Source organism: Oncorhynchus mykiss, chromosome 16 (assembly GCF_013265735.2).
Source record: "Oncorhynchus mykiss isolate Arlee chromosome 16, USDA_OmykA_1.1, whole genome shotgun sequence".
Lineage (NCBI taxonomy): Eukaryota > Metazoa > Chordata > Actinopteri > Salmoniformes > Salmonidae > Oncorhynchus > Oncorhynchus mykiss.
The window spans coordinates 19,936,122-19,954,986 of NC_048580.1; the positions used below are offsets into that span (position 1 = coordinate 19,936,122).

Below are 18,865 nucleotides of genomic sequence, written 5' to 3' on the forward strand. Positions count from 1 at the left end.
AAACAAATGATGCAGTCCAAGTCCAGCCCTGCTCCAGCACCGTAGGAAAAACACCAGTGTCGCCCCAAGATTCACAATAATATAATTCGGCACTAAACTCAATTTAGACTTTTCTTTCTTCTCCACTCCTCCAGTGCAGATCTCACCACCGTCACTGGGAGCGGGATGAAAACTGTGCACTTGGATGACGTTATGGAGACGCAGTGACCATTAAAAGCCAGGCAAATGCCTTTACCAGTTGTTATGAAATGGAGCCGGTGTGCCAAGTCAAGGCCCGGCGGCTGCATCCCCCTGTCGAAAAAAACCTTCTCCAACTGATCAAAGATCTAGTTAACTGGCTCACCCCTCTTTTGCTGAAGTGCTGCTGAGCTCTGACAGCTATAGTGAGCGGTGCCTGTTGGCTCGGCCGTCCACCGAACTATATAACAACTCCTACCTCCCCGCCCTTTAGTTGTGTGGCTGTGGGTCCTCTGTTGCAGCGATCTGGGTTCCTGGCTTTGGCCGGTGACCAGAGCAGCTAGTGCTCACACACAATACAGTACTGTGCTTCGTGTGTGAGTGAGTGAGAGCGAGGGAGGGGAGGGGGGGGGGAGAGAGAGAGCGAGAGTCTGGCTCGTTTCGAGGCTTTATGAGAAGGAGCCCTCCACACCCGTTCTTCCATACTGGATTACAGGGCCTGGACTTCCTTGCTCCACATCCCCAGACTGCAACATTTCTGATGACTTTTTCCCCTCTCTCGCTATTTCACTGGTTCGGCAAAATACAGCCATTTTGGAGCCCTCATAGTGTAGCTCCCCATCCTCCGGGCTGATCCTTGTTGTTTGTAATCTCAGAGGAAGTCTACGGGCCGGGCAGCAACAAAAGTCACTGTCAGACTGCAACAAGGCTGCAGTACAGAGCTCCGGTCCGTGGAAGAGGCACAGCCGCCCCCTTTTAAGGCCTCGAGGGGTCACCTGGTCCTTTAACAGCTTGTCATTCTCCACAGCTGGCCCACGCTGAGCTGTGCATGTATGGTAACAGGGAGAGCCTCAGCGAGCCGCCGCTCCGGAGTGGCACAGGGAATTTGTTTAGGTTTCCCGCTGCCAAGATCCTGTCAGGAGTAGCCCCAAAGCTCCAGAAGAGGAACTGCAGACTGTTCAGTCTGGAGCTAGCTACGCCCTCTCGCCTGCATGCTCACGACTGCTGTGGGGATCATAAGTCTCCCCCACACTCTCGCTCGACAATAGCTCTTAACAGACTGCCTCAGTGCAATGGAGGAATTCGGGCAGTGTGGGTGCTAAACATCAAAACCAAATCAATTTAAATGATCTTTAGTCCAAGTACTACAGTAGTCACATACAAAGTGTTAAGTGTTTAAATTCAAAACATCTTCACAGGCTCCAGTTTAGTGTCGCCACTGTCCAGACATGCGTCAGACAATACCAAACATTACAGCACTTCACATATCTGTGAAGGACCCTTGTGTGTGACTCCGGGTCAGAGAGTTTGTCCCACTTTCCCTCTGCTCACCATTAAACGAGCCAGACTCTATAGTAGACACAGTAGGCCGGGAATGAGCCTCGTAACATTTCAAACCCTATGCTGGCCTACTAGAGTCGTGTCAAGCACCGGGACTGTCTTCATTTTGAGACAGTGTAGAGATAGAAATAGATGGAGAGGTGTGTAAAAAGCGGGGGGGGGGGGGGGGGGGGGGGCTACGAGATATGGAGAGAGGAAACAATCTCTTCTCAGTGATGAGGTTTGGATGGGCCACTGTCACATGCCACGTCGCTGGGGGGGGGGTGATTCCCAGCATTCCACAGCTTTAGGGTAAGTTAACCACCAACAAACTATGGCGCAGAGAACCCCTCAACTGTCGGCAGCAACACTCATTCATGATTAGCTAAATTCACAGATGACAAACCTGTCTGTGGCTACATAGGAACAATACTTTAGTCGAGTTCTTTCTCAGCCGACACAAGAAATCAAACATTCCATTGCTGAGAATCGCTCAATAATATCAGAACATTCGAGGGCAAAGGGCTTTGTGAGTACACACATAAATATCGGAACCATTCAATAACTAGCTCTATACCGTCTCCTAAAGAAATCACACAATACCCGAGTGTCAAAGGAATTGCGACAGCAACACCATACTGTAGCCATTCTTAGTTCCAGTAGGACTCGCCTGATACTCTGTGGGTTTCATAACTCTGTGGGTTTCATTTGCTTAAAGAAATCACAAGATCACACACCCGACAATGAAAACGCCATAATACTTTCCATGAAGAAGACCAAGGTAACCACTTGCTTCAGACCGCACACAGAGTGAGAATCATTAAAGGCATGTGTTACACATCAGCTGCTGGAGCTGCTCACCACCTAAAAGCTGGGACTTCTGAGAGGCAAGTTCAAATGTTGCTTCAACCCTGAAGCAAACTCAAAGAGCAATCGGGAGTGGGGTAGAGTGATATTTCCTAGAGTTCAAAGTCATATGAGAAAGGAAGGCTAGAGTAAAAAAAATAAAAATATGTCCCGAGCACATAGAAAGGACAGAAAGTAAAAGAGAGGAGGAGGCCAGTTGGCCAGCCCCAGCCAGCCATATGCCAGCTCAGCTCAAATGTGGTTAGCTAGCCTAATGGGGGTTTTGCCAGGCGACTTGTCAGCCATAGTTTAGACACATGGACATCCTCTGTGGATGCACACAGTCTGTCTAGAGGCAGGCATACTTCAGGAACAGGGGGCAGGGCTGGGCAGGGGCAGGGCTGGCCTTGGCGTCATCATGCACATCCTATCAGTCTTTCCTGTTACCACCTGGAAGGGACTGATCACCTCCCTGTGGTGCTGGCAGGACAAACCCGCAATCTCATCCCTCTGGTCACAGTCTGGTTGGCCGTCTGAAATGAACACTGTCCTGCTTTACTGTGTGCCGTGGCCTATAGCCTAAAGTAGGGCACTGGACCAAAGCCTATTCACTTGTAAAGGTCACCAAACACAACTTGACTTGCTCTGCCTAAACCTAATGAAAAGCTGTTCAGTTCTGCTTTATCTTTGCCATTTTAACTTGGGAATAAAACTGTTACTAGATGTTCCAAATGAGGAAAAACAGTGGAATTACACTTGATCTGACACTCGCAGATCGTAGGCCACATGACACTGGTTACGTAATATAGGTGAGTGTGTTGAGTTTGACAAACAGGGTGAAGCCTTTGAAGACATTCCAACAATACAACGGTAAGTGACCTTCACTTCACCATGTCAGCACAAGGTAAGACAAGACAGAGGAAAAGCTAACAGACACGGCTCTCTAAACTTAAACAAATCAACCACAAAACCCACTAAGATAAACAGTGGCATGCAACGAAAAAGACAAATGAAACCAATGAGCACCCGCTGCCTCTTAGAAGGACTCGGTCTGACCATTCCCGAGGTTTCACAGGGCCGACAAATTCGGGCTTACCCCAAAAACGTAAATCCGCCCTTTTTTTTGGCCGAGGAAATCTCCCAGTCAATTGATTGCAGATCCTCAGCTCTGGGAGAGAGAGCCCCTCAAACTGGGAGCTTTGGTCCTTATCCACATGCTGCATGCAGCCTAACTCAATCTTTCCCTCTCTCTGTGCCGCGGCAGTGACAGTCGCCTCACTCACAAGTCTCTCTCACATTCTCCCACTCCCTCCCTCGGCTACGGGTAATCTCTCGTGCCACCAGATTGGGCGCTCTTTTTTCCCCCTCCCGACATCATGTGAAAGTGGGAGGAAAAAAGTATTTTTGTGGTGTCTGTGTGCGGATTACCTAAGGCCTACAAATTCGCAGTGTGAATGGCTGCAACTCAATTACAGCAATGTGAATCAGGTGGCAGAGGCTAGAAATCACCCTCAGCATGACATGGGACAAAGACTACTTCAACCAGGGAAATTCTGGGTTGGATAGCGGTTAGACGGGACACTTGGTTTAGTTGCATCGGTTTTGTTTACGCTAAAGAAGCCGTCGCTAAAACATAGCGACTGTTTACTAATATGTCCCGCCACAAATGCAAATCGTAATTAATGCCAAGTTTCAAGGGGAAAACTGGAAATGTGACATGTGCCAGGCCATACTTTACCAAAAGCAACATGACATGAATTGCAGACCTGGATATCTAAAAAGACATTCATATCTTAGATGAATCCTTAAGAATAACAAAACTGTTTTGGACTGCAGTTAAGGATCCTTGCCAGGGCTGACCATTTAAAATGGGTTTTTGTCAAATATAATTGTAAGCAAAGACAGGACAGTGGGACTAGAAATCCAATAGAAATCCCAGGTCGCGCTTGTGGCTACGTTGGCTAGCAATGCTGATTCGCAGAAACGCGTCATTGGGTCTAGCGGTCGTCTCGCGCTGAACTGCGCATGTGAAGGCCATCAAAATCAAAGGCACTTCGATATCAAGTTGTTTTTGACTAAAATGAAACGTTTCAGAACGTAACTTTCACAGGGTTGAAGTAATAACATGTTCAACTACTTAACACATTGGTTTGAATCTAGGTTGCGCTTTTAGATTTAGAAAACATTTTCAACTAAGAGACACTAAAAGTTATTCCTTATCAACTCCTCAAACCGCAGCCTGGTCTGCATGGTCTGCTTCACAAGCATTCCCAGAAGTCTCACATGTTGCATTTCTTGGTTTAGAAACTCTGTGCTGTAAGCTAGTTTCCATGCTCCACTTCCTCTGGTATCCGGTGTCTCCAATCTGACAATTAGCTGCCCCATGCTAGGGCCCCATGTAACCCCCGACCTCACTTCCTGTCTCACTGCAGCGCTCTCTTCCTGTTTGCAGGTCTGGCCTGTGTCTGAGTGGAGTTCTGCTCGTCGTTCCTCTCAGCTGCTGCTGGCGCAGCGTGTCAGCTTTGCTTGTAATGGCTGGCCTTTTGCTGGTCCACTAGGTCCATCATGTCTTCATTTATGGAGGGGGGGGGGGGGGGTGTGAGGCTCGGAGCCAACGCTGATGAGAATAGACAGGAGTAGCCTGGGGTAATCACATCTTTATCCTTGCTGTTGGAGACCACGCTCTCGCAGACGCTAACCTCTTAACACACACACACACACACACAAATGGAGGGGCAGGTTGGACGGCTGCCAAACACGTACGTCTGCTTTTCAAATGGAACCCGATAGCCGTGACCCACACCGTTTGGCTCAATCGGGAGGTATCCGTCGCACGGGTTTGAAATGATAACACAGTGGGACCGATCGAGAGCACAGCTCCACCTGCAAGAGACTGGGCCCCTCAACAGGAGGCCGGATTTAGCTCTCAAAAGAAAAACATTCATCCACACCTGATGTTTTCTAACTCATTCTGACAGCGGCTCCCTGCCACGTTGGGCCATGAAATATGAAGGTGTGAATAAATGAGTGCGGAGGGAGTGAAGCGTTGTTACAACAGTCGTCTCCTCACTGGGGGTCATCTGGAAATGGCAGCCCTGTGACCAGAGTCATGAGCTCGCATTAGACAAACATAACGTGTTGTTTTAACCAGACCCGCTATACAAATACACACCCGCCCCCAGGCCATTGGCTCTCAGTGGTAAGCCCCCACAGCCATGGACCCTTCACATCTCAAAGGATGGCGCTGCGATCGAAACGCCAAGGTCACAGACCGCCACTGTCCATTCAGACCCTTCAAAATAAACAGGGAGGGTCATGCAACGCCACCCCGTGGAACCTCAAAACACAAAGATTAGGGTTGTCAGTAGAGACACACAACTCACTCCAACAGAACCTCTCAAACGCCGTGACAATGAGACAGAATGTGCAGAATATGACCGGGTGACGATAGGAGTTTCTCTGATTTACAATCATGTGAGAGGGATTTCAACTTTCACACTAATATATATGTATATATAAAAAACATCCATACATACATACTGTTTTGCATTTGTCCTGCCATTTTCGTTCACTTTTAGTAAGTTAAGCGAACAGTATCAATCATAACATAATTAAAAAAGGTACACAATAAGAAGTATCACATTGGTCAAGCCATTAATCTGACCAAGCCATTGAAATAGGGAAGCTATTTTTTGCACCAATATTTAATTTAGTAAAGTTTGCCCCCGGGGCAGCATGGAAAAAATGGCAAGATACTAAATCATATTGTGTGCTTATAATTTGATAATGCTGGTAAATATTATGATGAGATTATAATTTCCCATGTGCCACCAAAATAATGAACGCTTGGTCACATTTTCAACTGCATTCACAAAAAGGTACACCACAGAAGCTTGGTACACCTTTTCCTGCTCCCTTTCATATGCTAATGTTGAAGGCTCTGCGTTTTAACTGGCCTAGTTTGTAATAATTCAGGGCGACACCGGCGTTCTCTGCTTTTTGTATTTGTAGGGAGGAGAATAGGGGATAGATCGTATATCACCATGATCATAAATCAATTAGTCTCTTCGCCACCTGTCGTACAACGCAACCCAAACATTCCTGCCCTTGGGGGTGTTGCTAGACGATGATCACCACCACAAACCTAAAGACCCTGACCCTAACTAACCCCTCCCCCATCTGCCTTCAATGGTCAATATCCTGATTAATCACCCAAACACTCGTCTAATGAGAAGTTTTCAAGCGAGGCAATCACAGAAAAACTGCCTTGGTGATTTTTATGAGGGGTACATTGAGTGAGTGAGCAGCGCTGGGTTTCATTCATTCATTCATTTATTCATACATTCATACGCCCCTTGTCATTTGTCACAGTCAAAAGAGAGGAGAGGAATTGATGCAGACCTTGAAGGAAATTGCGGCTCAATACCCTGATGGCTTTTCAAAAGTGCTGAATGCACAGCAAACACCACACAGTGTCGTTGTTTTAAAATGGGAGCCCGGACGGATATTGACGCCTATTTGTATTGATGGTGCGTCAGGGGCAAAACACATTGTAGATGGAAATGCCTTAACTGTCGACATCTAGATGACCTACCTTCCAACAACTCCGTCCCTCTAGAAAAGTTGGGTTGTCTCATCTAGACAAACTTCCTGCTGTGCTGACTTGCAGTAAGTCAGTCTAACTAGACGACTGCACACAAGCACTACGCTGTTCATTCCAGCATTTCAGATCAGGATCTAGGTCTCAGAGGAAAGCTAAGGAAAACTCCACTGAATGGAGAAAAAAAAAGTCCTCTTCAATTTTTCATGATCTGTGGCATTTCAACAACTTTATCACGCACTGTAATGTCAAACTGCTTGGGCGCATGAGACGATGAGAGAGAGGGGGGGGTGAGAAAGTCTCAGAAGACTTCCGCTTAACAACTGCCTGGTGCCAAAACCGCTGCAAAGGGATTCTGGATATTTTCATGTACATGTTGGGCTTAACTGCTAGATAATAATATCCTTTTCACAGCGCCAGCTCCCCTAACAATGCTCCCCCCACCCTTTATTGTATTCACACATTTTGCTATTTGGAACAGATTCTTAAAAAGCAGCTGAAAAGATGGTGGCACTAAAAAAAATGTTTGGTCTAATCCTCCCAATCCTCAATGTGAGAACATGGAGAAAGTAGATTTGTCAAGCTTTGATTTAGCAGTATTATTTCATTATAAAGTGGGACTCGTAGCACGGCTTAGCTGTGTGAAATGGCTCAATCAGTGTCATGCGGAACACTGAAGTGGGGGGAGGGCCATCTGAAGACCTGAGCAAAACCAACTTGGCAGCATGTTAAAGACACGATGGTATTATACCTGTCACCTGTACCATATTCTTTGACTGCATAGTCTCTTCAACCGACACTTACCATTCACTTCCAGAGGACTTGACAGTGGAGAGCGATTTGGCTTGGGTTTAACAGAATCTAGGGCAGGGTGGTGGTGTATTGTGTAGCAATAGCTGGGCACTGGAGGACAGTTTTTAATCAGACAAGCTCACACACGGAGCCTGCTGTAGACATTATAAGGTGGATTTTCAAAAGAACAAAAGCTTCCATGTAATTCTTTACACTGCTGGCGGGAAAGGGGGGGGTGAAACAGAATCCAACTAGGAAGTTTATCTGCGTCACTGCCCTCCTTCATCCAAATTTGCTACATATGATTTTTTGCAATAATTTCCTTATCTCCTTGGTCAGATCCCCCAAAAAATGGATATTTGAGGACCAAGGTCAGATCAAAGCTGAGGGAGGAGGATATATCTCGAGCCAAAGTCACTTTAGAAGGTACAAGGTAAAGGATGCAAAATGGCGAGTCCCTAAAAGGTTACTCCCCCCCCACCCCACCCCACATGGAAACATTTACATTTGCATAAAGTACAAAACATTTTTAGCGTTGTTCAGTGCTCGACTTGGGCAGGATCTCACCGGAGCAGAGCACCTCAAATTTTCTACTGGTTGAGCGCCTGTTCCTCTTACAGAATATTTGCTCAAAAGTATTGTGGAACTCCTGCACCTAAATATACAACTGTACAGGCATTCCAAAATGAGTACCGGAACCTATTTCAGTCAAGCACTGGTTGTCACAATACTAAAGTTTGACTAATGATGCGATACCAGGCCAAGTATCACAATAGCGAGCATGTACTGTGATACAACGGGGTGGGGGATTATTAGCGTCCTGTTCGCCCAGCCCCCCCAGGACGCCTGTTCTCGTTTTCTATATGTACTGCATGTTCTTTACAAAAACCTGTCCCTGATATTCACACCAGTACTCAATACAATACATTGAATCTAACTCCAAACTGTTTACTGTATAATAGAATAGGTTACTGCAGAAAGTATGCAGAAAGGGTTGATTTGCTCATATCCGAAAGGCATCCCTGTGATCCCTGGCAACCCTGTGATCCCTGGCATCCCTGTGATCCCTGGCATCCCTGTGATTTGGCAGGAAGAATGGAAGGAATATACAGTCAGGTCCATATTTATTGGCACCCTTGATAAAATGAGCAAAAAAATACTGTATAAAATAAATAATATAAAGTACTGAGCTATATTGTATGCTACAATATTTTTGGAGATTGTTTAAGTAATATATATACAGTGCCTTGCGAAAGTATTCGGCCCCCTTGAACTTTGCGACCTTTTGCCACATTTCAGGCTTCAAACATAAAGATATAAAACTGTATTTTTTTGTGAAGAATCAACAACAAGTGGGACACAATCATGAAGTGGAACGACATTTATTGGATATTTCAAACTTTTTTAACAAATCAAAAACTGAAAAATTGGGCGTGCAAAATTATTCAGCCCCTTTACTTTCAGTGCAGCAAACTCTCTCCAGAAGTTCAGTGAGGATCTCTGAATGATCCAATGTTGACCTAAATGACTAATGATGATAAATACAATCCACCTGTGTGTAATCAAGTCTCCGTATAAATGCACCTGCACTGTGATAGTCTCAGAGGTCCGTTGAAAGCGCAGAGAGCAAAAAAGCGCAGGACCTGCCAGGTCCGAGATACTGTTGTGAAGAAGTTTAAAGCCGGATTTGGATACAAAAAGATTTCCCAAGCTTTAAACATCCCAAGGAGCACTGTGCAAGCGATAATATTGAAATGGAAGGAGTATCAGACCACTGCAAATCTACCAAGACCTGCCGTCCCTCTAAACTTTCAGCTCATACAAGGAGAAGACTGATCAGAGATGCAGCCAAGAGGCCCATGATCACTCTGGATGAACTGCATATATCTACAGCTGAGGTGGGAGACTCTGTCCATAGGACAACAATCAGTCGTATATTGCACAAATCTGGCCTTTATGGAAGAGTGGCAAGAAGAAAGCCATTTCTTAAAAACATCCATAAAAAGTGTTGTTTAAGGTTTGCCACAAGCCACCTGGGAGACACACCAAACATGTGGAAGAAGGTGCTCTGGTCAGATGAAACCAAAATTGAACTTTTTGGCAACAATGCAAAACGTTATGTTTGGCGTAAAAGCAACACAGCTCATCAGCCTGAACACACCATCCCCACTGTCAAACATGGTGGTGGCAGCATCATGGTTTGGGCCTGCTTTTCTACAGCAGGGACAGGGAAGATGGTTAAAATTGATGGGAAGATGGATGGAGCCAAATACAGGACCATTCTGGAAGAACCTGATGGAGTCTGCAAAAGACCTGAGACTGGGACGGAGATTTGTCTTCCAACAAGACAATGATCCAAAACATAAAGCAACATCTACAATGGAATGGTTCAAAAATAAACATATCCAGGTGTTAGAATGGCCAAGTCAAAGTCCAGACCTGAATCCAATCGAGAATCTGTGGAAAGAACTGAAAACTGCTGTTCACAAATGCTCTCCATCCAACCTCACTGAGCTCGAGCTGTTTTGCAAGGAGGAATGGGAAAAAAATTCAGTCTCTCGATGTGCAAAACTGATAGAGACATACCCCAAACGACTTACAGCTGTAATCGCAGCAAAAGGTGGCGCTACAAAGTATTAACTTAAGGGGGCTGAATAATTTTGCACGCCCAATTTTTCAGTTTTTGATTTGTTAAAAAAGTTTGAAATATCCAATAAATGTCGTTCCACTTCATGATTGTGTCCCACTTGTTGTTGATTCGTCACAAAAAAATACAGTTTTATATCTTTATGTTTGAAGCCTGAAATGTGGCAAAAGGTCGCAAGGTTCAAGGGGGCCGAATACTTTCGCAAGGCACTGTATATATATATATATATATATATATATATCATCAAAATGATTAGCACCCCTCTTTTCAATACTCTAGCATCCTCCCCTTGCGAGGATAACGACACTGAGCCTTTTTCTAAAATGTTTTATGAGATTGGAGAACACATGAGGAGGGATCTTAGACCATTCCTCCATACAGAATCTTCCCAGATCCTTGATATGCTTTTAAAACTACTGGCAGGCCACTAACAAAAACCTGGTAAGTTGACCAATACGCTATGCACAAATTTGGTCGGCGCAGGAAGAGCGGAAAGGGGATAGATGGCCTACTCAAAGAGATACAGTACGCTTGGAAGGTAGGATGCATATGCCTTACCAATGTATTTCTAAGCGCTCTTTTTCTGGTGTTAGTTCAGTTCTGTTTGGTCCTACATTTTCTACGTTGGGAGCAGTGCGTGTGTGTGAGAGATGGTATAGTTATCTGAATAGCAGGCTAAAGATTGTTTCATATAGGTGCGTTTTCCCTTACTGACAAAATGACACGCAGATCATTATGCATTTACAGTCATGTCCATATTATTGGCACCCTTGATAAGAGATTATCTATCAAGGGTGCCAAAAATTAGGAAACATTTGAAAAGATAGGCACGAAACAGAATATAACAAACAGAAAAATATAACGATTTCTTTATTAAGATACTCTAGCTTAGAATTACATTGATTAGGCATATGCATCCTACCTTTGAGTAGGCCATCTATCCCTTTTCCACTCCTCCTGTGCCATCCAAATGTGCATAGCCTATTGGTCAACTTACCAGATTTTTTGCTAGCTAGGTAACATGACTAAACATGGTTGTTTGTTATCAAAACCAACAATTAGTGGCCTTCCAGTTGTTTAAAACCGCACGCGACATGGTCTATTCAATGACATGAAATGGGTGTGAATTGAAGTAGAAAGGGGAAAAGATAGCTCGGATGATATGGGGCACAGCTTTTGAATGGCTTGGGCTAGAGACACGCGGTTTTCAACTATGTAAAGGTGCAAGCACGACTGTCACTGTGCTCTTTTTTCACTCTATGGCTGCGTGACAGAGAAGCCTAGACAGACTGGCCTGGGCTCTTTTTTCACTCTATGGCTGTGTGCCAGAGAAGCCTAGACAGACTGGCCTGGGCTCTTGGTTCTTACAGGCAAAATTAAAAGTAGTGCATCTACTTCGCTCACGCAGCTGCTCCAATAATGAAACACATTTAACAACAGAAGACTCATCACCGTCTGTACACCCCAGCTCGCCATCACGGCTAAATGACATTTTAAAACGGATGGAGATGAGCAGAAAGAGAGGACGGAGAAGCAGGTGAGTAACGGCTGGTAGGGGATGCGTCTGGCTGATCACAGCTGATTTTGGATGAAGCACTCATTCTGATCTGACATATCTGACACCACGCTCTGAACTTGGTTTGATATTCTCATTGTAGAACGAGTAGGGATGATCTCGATATGAGAAACAGACCACCCCTCCTATTCCCAAACATGTTTCTTCAGATCTACACGATTCACGTGGATGGCCTATTTTGAGATCAAAACAGAGAATATTGCTGAAGGCCAAGCATCTCTGAAGGCCAATAATATGTATTTCTGCACAGAGGAATTGGGGAAGAATCTAACAGTGAACTGTAAACAAGACAGTACACAGTTAGCTGGTAATTATAAGTTGCCGTAAAGTAGAAGACAACGGTCAAAAAGTACAAATAGTTAGACAAATTTGGCCTGGCGCAGAGTATCCACGGGCTGACTGAGATAGAGGGGGTTGGGGGTTAAGTGCACCAAGTTGACCTCTATGGGTCAATAGGTGATGGCTACATTTATCATACCTCTGCTAGCTTCCAAATGAGAACCAAGGAGGCTGCTTTCTCTATAGAATTTCAACCGCATTTTTACATCAACCTCTACGCTAATGAAGACTTACTACAGGCAACCAGATGCCCAGTGTTTATGAGAGAGAGACAAATATTGGAATCCCTGAATGGAAAAACATGCCATGCTGGCTTCAGGCAAAAGCAATGAAACATTGCGTCAGTTTGACGATTTAATGACTGTGGTCTGGATCATATCAGAAGTTTAAATACCTGCCAGAGTCAATATAAAGCCCAGTATTTCATGCTTCATGAGGGCAGTTAAAATTCAATTTGGCTTGATAGGAAAACAATGCTGGGGGTGTGTGTTGTGGTGAGTGCTAGTTACAACACAATGTCTAGCTGTCCAAATGAACCAATGGGAGAAATATAGTGAGAAATAGATTTGGGAAATGCTTATCAGAGAACACCCCACCCCTGGGGGACCTTCCCACAGAGCATCTCAGAACAGAGTGCAGCCCCAAAATGGTTGCTGCACTGCAGATGAGTAGAGCGAGTGACTACTGAAGGCTAGGGGCCAACTGAGGATGACCGCATCCTGTTGTACGATGTGGGAACCGCCAACACTGGGACAATGGAGAGAGACTTGCTCACGCTAGAGAAATCCACCCTCGCCGAAGAGATGGCAAGAATTCGACAAGCAAAACAAACATAGCGTTCGTTTCAGCTCCCGTTTCATAAGTTGTGTGTGGGCCGAAAATTCCTTGCTGATTGCAATTATCAAACGAACACAAAACGCATTCAATTTTGGCATTCCACTCTTTCATAAGAGTCTGTCCAGCCTTGCCTAACACCTAGAAAAGATACCGTTTTCAGAGGGGCAATTAGCTCACATGTATTTCCATTAGGTCACATCTATTTTTCGTTGTTGCCGCTATTCTATTGAGGCTAAATATAATTGTACTAAATAAGAGTACTGCAACACATTATACGGTAATGGAGCACTCCAACACAACATAACTACCAGGTCAATCTCACAGAAAAATCATAACGTTGACAATAACACAAATATTTGCCATAGGGCTACTCCTGGGTCTGCTGTTAAGGTCTACAAAGACAGTGTGTGGACTGGACAGCCATGGAAAGTAGGTGACACTCTTCATCAAATAGGCCTATGCATATAAAACCTTCACACCCTTTAAACCTTATGAAACAAGACACATCTTAACAGTCCTGCTCAGCTCAGACTCCCTGATCATCAACACTTGTGCTCAGCAAAATCATGTTGACATAACATAGGATTCTAGTGTTTGCTGAACACAGTCATGTAAGCTACTGAAAATGTCACAAGCTAAACAGAGCAAGCCTCTCAAGATACATACGAGTTGTAGGGAAACATACATGGAGCTACAGATGAGACAAAGATCGCCTTATATTAGGGCGGGAGCAGCAAGTTAGAGGCAGAGAGGGCTTTGACAAACGAAGAGTGGCTGGTGTGTACATAGCGAAAGACGTTGTGGAAATAGCCCCGGAACACAAAGCAGCGAACACCTCCTGGAGCACCCCCACCACATTTCACACACGCAGGACGCCAAACTACACGCTTGGGGTTTCCACCTTCATTTGGCTGAAAATGAAACTCGGACAGGAACTAAAGCAATTTTTAACTCCCTCCCGCTCGCTCGGTCTCTGATAATGCACCCAGTCAATGGACTGTGGGTCTATTTAACTGCAGGCAGCCCACAGCACAGTCATACATAATGAATGGTAACTCACACGAAAGCCTAATCACCATTGTGCCGTCACCCAGCAGAGAAGATTGCTTGTTTAATTTACTGCGCCGCATAAGTCTCAGTTCTGCCCAATTTAGTTTAGCAATTTCGATGAGTGAGTACTCCAGGTATTTATCAATATGCCTTTCTCCCAATGCCACGAATCAGTAAGAATGTAAAGGCTAATGTGCCTGCTGCAGTGTGTGTGTGTGTGTGTGTGTGTGTACATTACATGGAGAAAACAACACGTTCTCTGACAAGAAACCACAGGACAAAGGCTGGGTGAAATAAACTCATCAACACTAAGACTGCAATAAGACATATACACTACATAACCAAAAGTATGTGGACACCTGCTTGTCGAACATCTCATTCCAAAATCATGGGGCATTAATATGGAGTTGGTCCCCCATTTGCTGCTATAACAGCCTCCGTTCCTCTGGGAAGGCTTTCCACTAGATGTTGGAACATTGCTGTGGGGACTTGCTTCCAATCAGCCACAAGAGTATTAGTGAGGTCGGTCACTGATGGGCGATTAAAGCCTGGCTCGCAGTCAGCATTCCAATTCATCCTAAAAGGTGATCGATGGGGTTGAGGTCAGGGCTCTGTGCAGGCTAGTCAAGTTCCTACACACCGATCTCGACAAACCATTTCTTTATGGACCTCGCTCTGTGCACGGGGGCATTGTCATGCTGAAACAATAAAAGGCCTTCCCCAAACTGTTACCACAAAGTTGGAAGCAACAGAATTGTCTAGAATGTCATTGGATGCTGTAGCGTTAAGATTTCTCAAACCATGAAAAACAGCCCCAGACCATTATTCCTCCTCCACTTTACAGCTTGCACTATGCATTCGGGCAAACAACCGCCAAACCCACTGCTTCAAATTCCAATGGTGACAAGCTTTACACCACTGCAGCCGACGCTTGGCATTGTGGATGGTGATCTTAGGATTGTGTGGCTGCTCGGCCATTGAAACCCATTTCATGAAGCTCCCGACAAGCAGTTATTGTGCTGATCTTGCATCCAGAGCAACTTGGTAGGGAGTATTGCAACAGAGGACAGACCATTTTTACACGCCACGCTCTAGAGGTCGACCGATTATGATTTTTCGACGCCGATACCGATTATTGGAGGACCAAAGAAAGCCGATTTTTTTAAATGTATTTGTAATAATGACAATTACAAAAATACTGAATGAACACTTATTTTAACTTATTATAATACATCAATAAAATCAATTTAGCCTCAAATAAATAATGAAACATGTTCAATTTGCTTTAAATAAATGCAAAAACAAACTTTTGGAGAAGAAAGTAAAAGTGCAATATGTGCCATGTAAGAAAGCTAAGTTTCTTGCTCAGAACATGAGAACATATGAAAGCTGGTGGTTCCTTTTTACATGAGTCTTCAATATTCCCAGGAAAGAGTTATTAGGTTGTAGTTATTATAGGAATTATAGGACTATTTCTCTCTATACGATTTGTATTTCATATACCTTTGACTATTGGATGTTCTTATAGGCATTTTAGTATTGCCAGTTTATCAGTATAGCTTCCGTCCCTCTCCTCGCTCCTACCTGGGCTCAAACCAGGAACACATCGACAACAGCCACCCTCGAAGCAGCGTTACCCATGCAGAGCAAGGGGAACAACTAGTCCAAGTCTCTGAGCGAATGACGTTTGAAACGCTATTAGCGCACACCCCGCTAACTAGCTAGCCATTTCACATTGGTTACACCAGCCTAATCTCGAGAGTTGATAGGCTTGAAGTCATAAACAGCATTGCGAAGAGCTGCTGGCAAAACGCACGAAAGTGCTGTTTGAATGAATGAATGCTTACGAGCCTGCTGCTGCCTACCATCGCTCAGTCAGAGCAGTCTATCAAATATCAAATCATAGACTTAATTATAACATAATAACACACAGAAATACTAGCCTTAGGTCATTAATATGGTAAAATCCGGAAACTATCATCTCGAAAACAAAACGTTCATTCTTTCAGTGAAATACAGAACCGTTCTGTATTTTATCTAACGGATGGCATCCATAAGTCTAAGTATTCCTGTTACATTGCACAACCTTCAATGTTATGTCATAATTACGGAAATTTCTGGAAAATTAGTTCGCAACGAGCCAGGCGGCCCAAACTGTTGCATATACCCTGACTCTGCGTGCAATGAACGCAAGAGAAGTGACACAATTTCACCTGGTTAATATTGCCTGCTAACTTGGATTTCTTTTAGCTAAATATGCAGGTTTAAAAATATATACTTCTGTGTATTGATTTTAAGAAAGGCATTGATGTTTATGGTTAGGTACAGTCGTGCAACGATTGTGCTTTTTTCGCAAATGCGCTTTTGTTAAATCCTCCACCATTTGGCGAAGTTGGCTTTCTTTGTTAGGAAGAAATAGTCTTCACACAGTTCGCAACGAGCCAGGCGGCCCAAACTGCTGCATATACCCTGTTGCAAGAGAAGCGACACATTTTCCCTAGTTAAAATCAATTAATGTTAGCAGGCAATATTAACTAAAACAACAGTTCTTTTTCGCGAATATGCACCGCATCGATTATGCAGGACACGGTAGATAAACTAGTAATATCATCAACCATGTGTAGTTAACTAGTGATTATGATTGATTGATTGTTTTTTATAAGATAAGTTTAATGCTAGCTAGCAACTTACCTTGGCTTCTTACTGCATTCGCGTAACAGGCAGTCTCCTTGTGGACTTCAATGTAATCAGGTGGTTAGAGCGTTGAACTAGTTAACCGTATGGTTGCAAGATTGAATCCCCGAGCTGACAAGGTAAAAATCTGTCGGTCTGAACGAGGCAGTTAACCGACCGTTCTTAGGCCGTCATTGAAAATAAGAATGTTTTCTTAACTGACTTGCCTAGTTAAATAAAAGGTGTAAAAATCTATATAATAATAAAATCTGCCAAATCGGTGTCCAAAAATACAGATTTCCGATTGTTATGAAAACATGAAATCGGCCCTAATTAAATCAGCCATTCCGATTAATCGGTTGACCTCTACTACGCGCTTTAGTGCTCGGCGGTCCCTATCTGTGAGCTTGTGTGGCCTACCACTTCCTGGCTGAGCCGTTGTTGCTCCTAGACGTTTACACTTCACAATAGCTGCACTTACAGTTGACCGGGGCAGCTTTAGCAACGCAGAAATTTGACAAACTGACTTGTTGGAAAGGTGGCATCCTATGACAGTGCCACACTGAAAGTCACTGAGCTCTTCAGTATTATTTTTTAAATTTAACTAAGTAAGGCCATTCTACTGCCGATGTTTGTCTATGGAGATTGCATGGCTGTGTGCTCGATTTATACACCTGTCAGCAACGGGTGTGGCTGAAATAGCCGAATCCACTCATTTGAAGGGGTGTCCACATACTCTCGCATATGTAGTGTAGTTGTTGGAACAGTATATTGCATGGTCATTCATGTTAACCAAAAACTAAAGAAAATCGTGTTGGTGTGTAATGACACATAGGATACTTACACAACCTAGGCTGATGGCAAGACACACTGTGTACTAGGATCTACGTCACTTACACAGCAAGTCTCTCATCGGCTTGTTAAATCATGTCAGCTGACATGGTCAGACATCACCACAGGCAGGGTGAAAGCCTGTACCCATTCTGCCCATTAAAAGACTGATGTGGTCCGAGTCTGGCCACTGGAGGCTTAACTTAGCTCCGCTCTGGATCCTTGCACTGGAATCTCATCAGTTTAGCGAACAACAGCAGCCTCTCTGAAGCAGTGTACCATGACTGAGATCCAGAGCGATGGGATGGCTTCTCCCCGGCTCTGCTGTGTTGACAGACCATAGAGGCAGTGGAAGCAGCAGCAGGCAGCAGCTCACAAAAGAGGTTTGGCTGAAGTGAGCAGGGCACAGCACACAGTATGATAATGACACTATGAGCTGAGCTCTTCAGTTTGCCCTAGCAGAAGCAGCAGCCAAAGCATTATCAGATCTGTTCTGGGTCATTATCCTCCCGTTCACACAGATCTGGCACCGGCCTCATCTAATGTGCAGGCAGGAAGCAGAGTGATGCCGCCATCTATGCCCGCCTGGCACCCGCCAACACGGCAGGACCTGTTATACAAAGAAAAGGTCCATGCAGGACGTCAACCAGATAATCTGTCAGTGTCTCTGCCTTGACAGAAGCCCAGAGGTACAGTTTCACAACGACAAAAGTGATTGACTGACCAAAAAGTAAAAGGTCCCTAGAAATACATGCACAAGGAAACAGAGACATACTGTGCAAGCTACATTGTGTTAGATTCGTAGGACCATTTCCTGGAGGAGAACATTTGCTAGCTGGTGTAGTAAGTACCCTGTGCTGAAGTGACCCCAGGCCGCCAGGCTAGCTGTTGGCAGGAGGGGGTTAACTCCTCAGACTGTGCAGTGGAGCTGCTCTAACAAGAATATTAAAGGCATGTCCCTGGGTGCTGACAGAGAGCACCGAGACAGGGAGAGGAGGAAGGAGAGATGGGGGGAGAGAGAGAGCGAGAGAGAGAGAGAGAAGGGAAAGCGAATGAGAGCATGTGGTGGTGGTGGGAGGGTGAATACGATTTTCAATGACAATGTGCTTAAGATCCCAGTTTCAATGAACGAACATATCATCCGTCAACGTTAATGTCAGTGTCCAGGGGAAAATGA

General features: G+C 44.6%; 1 protein-coding gene across 5 annotated transcripts in view; it reads right to left on the reverse strand.

Annotated features, from left to right (window-relative positions):
* Positions 1–18,865, reverse strand: part of raraa (retinoic acid receptor, alpha a) — a 216,930-nt gene that overhangs the window by 183,666 nt on the left and 14,399 nt on the right. The window contains exon 1 of one of the 5 annotated variants that reach the window (XM_036946443.1): positions 3,440–3,462. The exons of the other annotated variants lie outside the window; for them this stretch is intronic. The gene's annotated coding sequence lies outside the window, so the exon portion shown is untranslated. Of the gene's footprint in view, positions 1–3,439; positions 3,463–18,865 lie in introns of those variants that run through there. 5 annotated transcript variants of the gene reach the window in all.